This window comes from Elephas maximus, chromosome 8, assembly GCF_024166365.1.
Source record: "Elephas maximus indicus isolate mEleMax1 chromosome 8, mEleMax1 primary haplotype, whole genome shotgun sequence".
NCBI lineage: Eukaryota > Metazoa > Chordata > Mammalia > Proboscidea > Elephantidae > Elephas > Elephas maximus.
In genome coordinates this window covers 535902-547248 of record NC_064826.1, presented here as the reverse complement: position 1 = coordinate 547248, position 11347 = coordinate 535902, and the positions used below count along the sequence as shown (strand labels likewise).

The 11347-nt window shown below is 47.8% G+C and overlaps 1 protein-coding gene across 3 annotated transcripts in view; it reads left to right on the top strand.

Moving 5' to 3' along the window:
- LOC126082049 (gastrula zinc finger protein XlCGF49.1) overlaps positions 1 to 11347 on the top strand; it is a 46121-nt gene that overhangs the window by 30710 nt on the left and 4064 nt on the right. The window contains exon 1 of one of the 3 annotated variants that reach the window (XM_049894425.1): positions 10527 to 10767. The exons of 1 other annotated variant lie outside the window; for it this stretch is intronic. The gene's annotated coding sequence lies outside the window, so the exon portion shown is untranslated. Of the gene's footprint in view, positions 1 to 10526; positions 10768 to 10861; positions 11079 to 11347 lie in introns of those variants that run through there. One more of the 3 variants, XM_049894424.1, reaches the window with a different exon arrangement.

The window sequence follows — 11347 nt, the reverse complement described above, 5'->3', positions numbered from 1 at the left end:
AGTTAATGGGGCAGCTTTTCTCCCCATGCAAATTCATCAAAATGCCATTCCCTGACCCCAGGGACTGGCCTCTAACAAACAGATGTGTTAGGTCACACGGGTGACAGGGTTGAACCTGAGGCCAAGGCGGGTGAGATATGCCCACCCAAGAGCTCATGGGCCTGCATGGAATAAATCATTTTATACACACATGGCCTGGACAGTATATAACCAGGCTTGTCCATTATCTCATCTCATCTGAAAAATCAATACTTGACACCCGAGGAGAGGGGTTGGGGGTGGTATGATGTGTCCACCAAGGTGGTTGAAAATTGGTTGCAGGTCCCAGGTCTCCTGCTGGGCTGAGCTTCTTCTGCTGCCACAGCCACAAGCTTCTCCAAGGCTGGCATTGCATCATCAACATCAGTCTTCTTTCCTTTTCCTTTTAAAATAATGAAACCAGGTCAGAATATTTAGGAGGAGGCATGCCATTAAATCAGAGATGGTCAGACTGGTTATTCTGGTGCTTTACTGTCCACAGTACTCTGGAGCATGGTGTGATTAAGGGGCCTTTTAGGGGAATGGCAAACAGCCACAGATAAAGCAAAATCTTAAAGGATTTGTATCCTTTTTTTTTTTTTTTTGTAGATGGGAGAGACATATTTTATTTCTCCAGTGACATATGACATATGAACAGTTGATTATAAATGAAAATCCTGCTTATACACCAAAACCAAGTCCTTTGGGTGGTTCAATCAGAGGGAAGACTACCAGCTGGCTTACAAGAGAACCGTCCACTTGGCCCAGGTTTTGGAATTTTGCCAGCTTTGAGCCCATCAATGATTTCTTCAAAATCTTTGGGTGTCAGTCCTTCATGTTACTGTTGTTATTGTTTAGTGCTGTCCACTTGGTTCCAACTCATAGCGACCCTATGTACAACAGAACAAAACACTCCCCGGTCCTGTGCCATGCCCACAATAGTTCTTATGTTTGAGCCCATTGTTGCAGCCACTGTGTCAATCCATCTCGTTGAGGGTCTTCCTCTTTTTCGTTGACCCTGTATTTTACCAACCATGACGTCCTTCTCCAGGGACTGATCTCTCCTGACAACATGTCCAAGTATGTAAAACGTAGTCTCAATGTTCTTGCTTCTACAGAGCATTCTGGTTGTACTTCTTCCAAGACAGATTTGTTTGTTCTTCTGGCAGTCCATGGTATATGCAATATTTTTCACCGACATCACAATTCAAAGGCATCAGTTCTTCTGTCTTCCTTATTCATTGTCCAGCTTTCACATGCATACGATGCAATTGAAAATACCATAGCTTGGGTCAGGCACCTTTGTCTTTGAGGTGATATCCTTGCTTTTCAACACTTGAAAGAGGTCTTTTGTAGCAGATTTGCCCAATGCAACGCGTCTTTTGATTTCTTGACTGCCGCTTCCATGGGTGTTGATTGTGGATCCAAGTGAAATGAAATCCTTGACAACTTCAATCTTTTCTCCATTTATCATGATGTTGCTTATTGGTCCAGTTGTGAGGATTTTTGTTTTCTTTATGTTGAGATGTAATCCATACTGAAGGCTGTGGTCTTTGATCTTCATTAGTAAGTGCTTCAAGTCCTCTTCACTTTCAGCAAGCGAGATTGTGTCATCTGTATAACACAGGTTGTTAATGAGTCTTCCACCAATCCTGATGGCCCGTTCTTCTTCTTAGAGTCCAGCTTCTCGGATTATTTGCTCAGCATACAGATTGAATAGGTATGGTGAAAGGGTACAACCCTGACACATACCTTTCCTGATTTTAAAACACGCAGCATCCCCTTGTTCTATCCGAACAACTGCCTCTTGATCTATGTACAGGTTCCTCATGAGCTCAATTAAGTGTTCTGGAATTCCTATTCTTTGCAAAGTTATACATAATTTGTTATGATTCACACAGCCAAATGCCTTTGCACATTCAATAAAACACAGGTAAACATCTTTACTGGTATTCTCTGCTTTCAGCCAGGATCCATCTGACATGTTATGGATTGAATTGTGTTCCCCCCAAAATATGTGTCAACTTGGTTAGGCCATGATTCCCAGTATTGTGTGGCTGTCCTCCATTTTGTGATTGTAATTTTGTGTTAAAGAGGATTAGGGTGGGATTGTAACACCACCCTTACTCAGGTCACCTCCCTGATTCAGGGTAAAGGGAGTTTCCCTGGGGTGTGGTCTGCACCACCTTTTATCTCTCAAGAGATAAAAGGAAACGGAAGCAAGCAGAGAGTTGGGGACCTCATACCAGCAAGAAAGCGGCACCAGGAGCAGAGCGTGTCCTCTGCACCTGGGGTCCCTGTGCCTGAGAAGCTCCTTGACCACGGGAAGATTGAGGACAAGGACCTTCTTCCAGAGCCTTCCGGTGGAGTTGACACCCTGAATTTGGACTTCTAGGCTACTAGTCTGTGAGAAAATAAATTTCTCTTTGTTAAAGCCATCTACTTGTGGTATTTCTGCTGTGGCAGCACTACATAACTAAAACAGAATTTGGTACCAAGAGAGTGGGGTGCTGCTCTAACAGAACCTAAAATGTGGAAGCAGTTTTGAAACTGAATGGATAGAGTTGCGACAGCGGCAGAGCACCAGCGCAGCAGAGAACCTGCAGCGGCAGAGGAGCAGCAACAGCAGAGAATTAGAAGCAGCAGAACCAGGAGACCAGCGTGACAGGGTACTGGAGCCGGCCCACTGAGCGAGAAAGTTGAGTGCCTGTGCGCCTGAGGCTTCCTGGCAGAGCGGGGTGCCTCCAGGCACTTATCAGTGGAGCTAGGCTTGCCGACCCATGGAGCCAGAGAGCTGAGTGCCTGTGTGCAGGAGGCTTCCTGGTGGAGTAGGGTGCCTCTGGGCACTTACTGGTGGAGTTACAGAGCTTTGGAACACTTGCCGCAAGCAGGACAGATGTGGGCATGAGGCCTGAAGAGCTGAGAGGCCAAGAAACCAGGAACCAGAAGCTAAAGAGACAAAGAACACAAGAAGCCGAGCTGCCTCAGTCTCAAAAGGTATGGGCCAGGACCTCTGGGATTTCAAAGGGTGGAGCCGTAGCCTCTGGTGTTCCTAAGAGGGGAGTTACCACTCAGATGGACTAGGAGAATGGTGCACCCAAAGCCGAGGGAGCAGAGTTGCTGTCCCAGTGGGCCTAGAAGGCAGAGGTGAAGCCCAGGGTTGAGGGGCCTCCATTCAGAATCTGGAGAGTATGGCCAATGCCTAGAGTCTGGAGGGCAGGGCCATTGTGTCAATTGTCTCAGAGAACAGAGGATTAGTTTTAAAGCCTTAAGGGCTAATGTAATGTGTTCTGCTGACTTGATTGTTGCCTGTTATACCTTCTTTCCCTTCAGTTTCTCTCATTTGTAATGGAAATGTCTAGCTTGTACCATTGGAAACAGATAACTTGTATACTAGATTTCACAGATGAAGAGGAATTTTTGGATTTAGAGTTAAGAATTTTGCCATAATGCAACGGGGTGAATATGTTTTGCATGTTACAAGGATGTGATTTTTGGGAGGCCGAAGGGTGGAATGTCATGGATTGAATTGCGTCGCCCCCAAAATATGTGTCAACTTGGTTAGGCCATGATTCCCAGTATTGTGTGGTTGTCCTCCATTTTATGATTGCAATGTTATGCTAAAGGCGGTTCTGGTGGGATTGTAACACCACCCTTACTCAGGTCACCTTCCTGATTCAAGGTAAAGAGAGTTTCCCAGGGGCGTGGCCTGCATCACCTTTTATCTCTCAAGAGATAAAAGGAAAGGAAAGTAAGCAGACAGTTGGGGACCTCATACCACTAAGAAAGCAGCACCAGGAGCAGAGTGTGTCCTTTGGATACGGGGTCCCTGTGCCTGAGAAGCTTTTCGACCACGGGGAGATTGGGGACAAGGACCTTCTTCCAGAGCCGACAGAGAGAAAGCTTTCCCCTGGAACTGACGCCTTGAATTTGGACTTTTAGCCTACTTTACTGTGAGGAAATAAATTTCCCTTTGTTAAAACCATGCACTTGTGGTATTTCTGTTAGGCAGCACTAGATAACTAAAACACATCAGCTATGATATATATCCCTGGTTCCACATCCTCTTCTGAATCCGGCCTGAATTTCTGGCAGTTCCCTGTTGATATACTGCTACAGCTACTTTTGAATGATCTTCAGCAAAATTTTACTTGCATATGATATTAATGATATTGTTTGATAATTTCCACATTCAGTTGGATCACCTTTCTTGGGAATTGCCATAAATATGGATCTATTCCAGTTTGTTGGCCAGGTAGCTGTCTTTCAAATTTCTTGGCATAGATAAGTGAGCACTGCTGGTGCTGCATCCATTTGTTGAAACATCTCAACCGGTATTCCGTCAATTCGTGGAGCCTTGTTTTTTGCCAATGCCTTCAGGGCAGCTTGGACCTCTTCCTTCAGTACCATTGGTTCCTGATCACGTGGTACCTCCTGAAATGGTTGAACGTCGACCAATTCTTTTTGGTTTAGTGACTCTGTGTTCCTTCCATCTTGTGTTGATGCTTCCTGCATCATCTAATATTTTTCCCGTAGAATCCTTCAATATTGCAACCCGAGGCTTGAAATTTTTCTTCAGTTCTTTCAGCTTGAAAAATGCCAAGCGTGTTCTTCCCTTTTGATTTTCTAACTCCAGGTCTTTGCACAAGTCGTTATAATACTTTACTTTGTCTTCTTGAAATGCCCTTTGGAATCTTCTGTTCAGCTCTTTTACTTCATTTCTTTCACTTGCTTTAGCTACTTGATGTTTAAGGGCAACTTTCAGAGTCTCTTCTGACATCCATTTTGGTCTTTTCTTTCTTTCCTGTCTTTTTAATGACCCCTTAGTTTCTTCATGTAAGATGTCCTTGATGTCATTCCACAGCTTATCGGGTCTTCAGTCATTAGTGTTCAATGCATCAAATCTATTCTTGAGATGGTCGCTAAATTCAGGTGGGATATACTCAAGGTCATACTTAGGCTTTCATGGACTTGTTCTAATTTTCTTCAGTTTCCACTTGAACTTGCATATGAGCAACTGATGGTCCATTCTGCAGTCAACCCTGAGCCTTGTTCTGACTGACGATATTGAGCTTTTCCATCTTCTCTTCCCACAAATGTAGTCAGTTTGATTCCTGTGTATTCCACCTGGTGAGGTCCACGTGTATAGTCGCCGTTTATGTTGGTGAAAAAAGGTATTTGAAATGAAGAAGTCGTTGGTCTTGCAAAATTCTATCACGCAATCTCTGGCATCTTTTCTATCACCAAGGCCATATTTTCCAACTACCAATCTTTCCTTGTTTCAAACTTTTGCATTCCAGTCACCAGTAATTATCAAAGCATCCTGTTTGCATGTTCGATCAATTTCAGGCTATAGAAGTTGGTAAAAATCTCTAATTTCTTCATCTTTATACCAAAAAGAACTGGTTGATGTTCAACCATTTCAGGAGGTAGCATATGATCAGGAACCGATGGTACTGAAGGAAGAGGTCCAAGCTGCCCTGAAGGCATTGGCAAAAAACAAGGCTCCACGAATTGACAGAATACTGGTTGAGATGTTTCAACAAGTGGATGCAGCACCGGAAGTGCTCACTTGTCTATGCCAAGAAATTTGGACAACAGCTACCTGGCCAACAAACTGGAATAGATCCATATTTATGGCAATTCCCAAGAAAGGTGATCCAACTGAATGTGGAAATTATCAAACAATATCATTAATATCACATACAAGTAAGATTTTGCTGAAGATCATTCAAAAATGGCTGAAGCAGTATATCGACAGAGAACAGCCAGAAATTCAGGCTGGTTTCAGAAGAGGATGTGGAACCAGGGATATCATTGCTGATGTCAGATGGATCCTGGCTGAAAGCAGAGAATACCAGAAAGATGTTTACCTGTGTTTTATCGACTGTGCAAAGACATTTGACTGTGTGGAGCATAACAAATTATGTATAACTTTGCAAAGAATAGGAATTCCAGAACACTTAATTGAGTTCATGAGGAACCTGTATATAGATCAAGAGGCAGTTATTCAGATAGAACGAGGGGATACTGTGTGTTTTAAAATCAGGAAAGGTATGTGTCAGGGTTGTATCCTTTCACCATACCTATTCAATCTGTATGCTGAGTAAATAATCCGAGAAGCTGGACTCTAAGAAGAAGAACGGGGCATCAGGATTGGTGGAAGACTCATTAACAACCTGTGTTATGCAGATGATGCAACTTAGCTTGCTGAAAGTGAAGAGGACCTGAAGCACTTACTGATGAAGATCAAAGACCACAGCTTTCAGTATGTATTGCACCTCAGCATAAAGAAAACAAAAATCCACACAACTGGGCCAATAAACAACATCACGATAAATGGAGAAAAGATCGAAGTTGTCAAGGGTTTCATTTTACTTGGATCCACAATCAATACCCATGGCAGCAGCAGTCAGGAAATCGAAAGACCCTTTGCATTGGGCAAACCTGCTGCAAAAGACCTCTCCAAAGATTTCACCTTGAAGACTAAGGTGCACCTGACCCAAGCCACAGTGTTTTCCATCACCTTATATGCTTGTGAAAGCTGGATGATGAACAAGGATGACTGAAGAATTGACACCTTTGAATTGTCATGTTCGTGAAGAATATTGAATATACGGTGATTGGACAGTGCGGTGTTGAAGGAATGATGCTCCCAATGGCAAGAAGCTAGAAATGTTGTCTTCCCCCACACTTCACCCAGGCCCAAAAGCTAGAGAGACCTTCCATCATGAGGGGAATAGTGGCTAGAGTCAGACAGTCCTGGGGTTAAATTATGGCTGTGCCGTTTAAGGCATTGGACCCTGGGCCTATGTATGCCTGTGTAAAGTGTATAGTGTGCCTGGCACACAGCAACACTTGACAAACGGCAGCTAGTCCCATTATTTTCATAAACGTGTGCAGCATTTTTGTCTCCTTGCTTTCACTTCACTGTGCTTGCCCCATATGAAGCTCTGTTCCCATGAAGAGTTAACGTCCTCAGTGTCCAGTAGTTCTACTTCAAGCTTAGGATTTGGCCGAATTGATGTCGTGGGTCACGTCTGGGTTTTAATTCCAAGGAAAGGGAACTTTGGAGCAGACGCAATCTTGTACCCAGAGCTCTACACCTCCATAGGTCTGTGGCTCCTCCCTCCTTACACACCCGCACACGAGGCGGCTGAGAGGCCATCAGATGCAGCTTGTAGATGTGCTCCCAGTCATCCAACAGACATGTACTGAAGACCTGTTACGCTCTGGATGCTTGGGATCCAGAGATGCTAAATGAAAACAGCCCTGCCCTCTGAAGTGGGGATATGAGGTCAGCACAAGGTGCTTTGGGGATGCATAGTGGGGTCACTGTCCAGCCCCAATGACACCCCCCCCAGACAAGAGGGACATGGGATGGCTTGGCAGGAGGAAGCTGGGGTGGCCAGGCAGCAAGCATGGTCTCTGTATGGGCAGCACTCTGGAGCAGAAAGCAGGAAGGCCCACAGGTCAGGCATTCTGTCCGTTTGTGCTGGGTGAACCCAGAGCCGGACCCCAATGAGCTGTGAGCCCTCTGCCCACTCAGGAGCCAAATCCTAGGCCACAGTTTTGTTAGAGTCCAGCTGTCACATGGGCTTCACAGGGTGTTGACAATAACCGAGCTGGCCATAACTGTGCCTTTGCAGAATATCTCCACCTTCCTACATCTATTGTGTCCCCACAGCACAGGGGGGCAAGGGGATGCATATGAAACCAGAGAAGCCAAGACTCAGCCAAATTGGTGCAGAGAAGAGAATGGAGGCCTCTCAGAGTTTGAGGTTGTCTCTGCCTCCTACCCCATCCCTGAGCTATGTCCTCTCCTTTTGTTTTGGCGCCACCTACCTAGAACCCACTGCGAAACCCACTGCTGTTGAGTTGATTCTGACTCAGCAATCCTGTGGGACAGAGTAGAACCGCCCCATAGGGTTTCCAAGGCTGCCACGTCTTTCTCTCATGGAGTGACTGGTGGGTTCAAACCATTGACCTTTCGGTTAGCAGTTGTCTTAGTTGTCTAGTGCTGCTATAACAGAAATACCACAAGGGGATGGCTTTAACAAACTTATTCTCTCACAGTTTAAGGGGCTAGAAGTCCAAATTCAGGGTGCCAGCTCCGGGAGAACATTTTCTCTCTCTGGCAGCTCTTGAGGAAGGTCCTTGTCATCTGCCTTCCCCTGGTCTAGGAGCTTCTCAGGGCAGAGACCCCGGGGCGGAAGGACACGCTCCGCTCCAGGCTCTTATTGCTTGGTGGTAATGAGGTCCCTTTCCTTTCTACTTGCTTCTCTCTTTTATATCTCAAAAGAGATTGACTCAAGATACAACCTAATTCTGAGAATTGAGTCCTGCCTCATTAACTGCCTCTAATCTTGCCTTGTTAACATCATCCAAAAACCCATTGCTGTTGAGTTGATTCTGACTGATAGCGACCCTACAGGACGGAGTAGAACTGCCCCATAGAGTTTCCAAGGAACAGCAGGTGGATTCGAACTGCAGACATTTTGGCTAGCAGCAGTAGCTTGCTGTAATTCTTAAGTACTGTACCTCAAGGGTTCTATTAACATCATACAAAAAAAAGAAAACCCAGTGCCATTGATTAACGTCATAGAGGTTAGGATTTACAACACATAGGAAAATCACATCAGATCACAAAGTGGTCGACAACCACACAATACTTGGAATCATAGCCTAGCCAAGTTGCCACATATTTTTGGGGGACACAAGGCAATCCATAACAGCAGCTGAGTGCTTAACCACTGTGCCACCAGGGCTCCTGGCCTACATATAAAATGCTGCTAAAAACATGGCTATATCTGACTTTTAGAAAGCTGGTCATTTCTGATTGTCCCATTTCTCTCATGGCTTGCAGAAGAGGGGAAGGCTGGTTGCCCTGGCAGATGACAGCGTCTGCAGGAGCTGGCGAACTGGGGTGTGGCTGCTGTGCCTGTTCCTCGGTCAGACATCCCAGGTCCAGGGGAGGGTTACAACCCATAGCGATGAGGGTCTGATGCCAAAGCCACACTCAGTCTACACTTGGCCCTGGATCGGGGCAAACGTCCATCCTGGTGGTTCGTCCCTCTGGGCTTCCCTGCTGCCCTGTTTTAAACACCAGTGTCCTTTGGGTGTCTGGCTTATGAGTATCACGTAACTGGGTGCAGTCATGTGGGGAGCAGCGTGGGGGGTCCTATCTGGTGGTATTAGAAGCAGGGTCCTGATGTAGGGAGGAAAGAACTGTCCTTCCTGCCCAGCAGACCCCTCTGGGGTTCTGTCCACACAGCTGAGCACCCACAAAGCCTCAGGGGGCCCAAGGTGCTTAGAGCCACCCGTTCATTTGAACCCATTGCTGTCGAGTCGATTCCGACTCATAGCAACCCTACAGGACAGAAGAGAACTGCCCCACCGAGTTTCAAAGGAGCGCCCGGTGGATTCGAACTGCTGACCTTCTGGTTGGCAGTCAGTGCTCTTAACCACTACCCCATCAGGGTTTCCCTTAGAGCCACACCCACCATCTATTGCAGGAGGCCTGCCACGGGAGTCCAACAGCAGTGCTTTGAAAACCCCTTTCCCTCTCAGGCTTATTTCTTCAACTGTAAACGGTGGGACTGGACTGTGTGAATTCTGAGGCACCTTATGGATCATTCCTTGGGGTCCCTGACACCACACCTGGGTCTGCTCTGCAGTGCCTGGCATGCTGGGGGTGGGGTCCAGCCCCGCCTTGGCTCTGGGGAATCACTAGGTGCTCCCCATTTATTTCAGTTTCCCGCCTATAAAATGAGACAATCATACAAGTGATTATCTCTGTGGGAAAGGTGTAATACAGGGGGAGATACTCCAGGTGGAAGCACAGGTAAGGGGCGTTATTACCTGACAGCCTAAGGCTGGCTGGAGTTCAGCCCTGCCCTCTGTGAGCTGGCTGCTTCTCCTGTGACACCAGCTCGTCTATGGGATGCTTCGACTAGAGCTCCCGAGAGGGAGGGGACATTCTACCACGTGGCTCTGCTTCTCTTAAGCAAGGAAAGGCTTTGTACCTCCTGGGAAAACAAACAAACAAAAAAACCTTTGCCATCGAGTCGATTTCGACTCACAGTGACCCTATAGGGCAGAGTAGGACTGCCCCATAGGGTTTCCAAGGAGCAGCTGGTGGATTTGAAGTGCCAACCTTTTGGTTAGCAGCCAACCGCTTAACCACGGTGCCACCAGCGCTTCAGCGCCCCCAAATCCTGTTGCCTAGACGTTGGGGGCAGTTTTGGCCTGACCAGAGTATTCCGGCTTTTGAATGAGCGAGGAGAGGGCGATGCCCCAATTGTGGACTTAAGGCCTCGGGAACCCTGAATGGGAATGACTGGGGTGGGAGGATGGGGGAGGAGGGCGCTGGCCCCCATCCAGCCCCCGCCCGGCCCCACTGCCCGACCTGGGCCGGCCCTGGTGGACCCCATATTCCGTCAGCCGGTTTAGGCGAGTTTAGACTCCCAGCCTCGCGGGGCTGTTGGGCAGCTGCGGCGGGAGGAGCCCTCGGGCGTCTACGGCGGGCGAGGCTGGCCGTTACCGTATTTATCTGGGCCAAAGCTCTGGAACGCGTCACTGCGGCGCGCTACCGTATTTGCTGGGCGCTGCGCAGGTCCTTTCAGGGGACTGAGTGCCGCGACTAAATTGCGTATTTATCGGGGGTCGTGTGGCTCCGGCGGGGCGCGGGGAAGCAGGAGGTGGACTACGTTATTTCCCCAAGGCAGCCAGGCCTTGCAGAAGGGTGCAGTAGGTTGCGGCAGCCGTATGGGAGGCCTAACGTATTTTCGTGGGGGTGGGGTTGCGACGCAGAGTTTACCATATTTCCTCAGGGTCGCTCCGGCCCCAGGAGTTGGCAAGGTTACGCAGGCTCAGCTCTTTTGATTAATGCAGTTTTTGATAGGAAGAGCGTTGCGGGAGGCTTGCCGTATTTATGGGGGCAGGAAAGAAAGGCCGCGGGAGTCGCTGCGGGAGTGTTACCGTATTTGCTCTGGGCAGCGCAGACTCTTGAGGAAAAAGCCGCCGCTGGAGACCGGAGAGACGGGGGCGCAGCCTGGGCTGTGAGTGTGGGGCGGAAAGGAGGAACTTGGGGAGGGGCGGGGGCCACAGCCGTGGGCCCTTGGCTCAGTGACAGGGCCAAGTAGAGACTGGCCCAGGGGACTATGATGGTCTGTCTTTGCAAATATCAGTGCAGCTGCTTAGGAAAGACTTGTGGGTAGGTTCTGTTGCAAGTGGTGCTTGCCCTTTCACCAGGGCAAGGGTCTGTTCCACCCTGATCTCTGGCTGAGGGCAGGGCAACAAGGAGGCACTTTCTCTGAGATCCCACTCT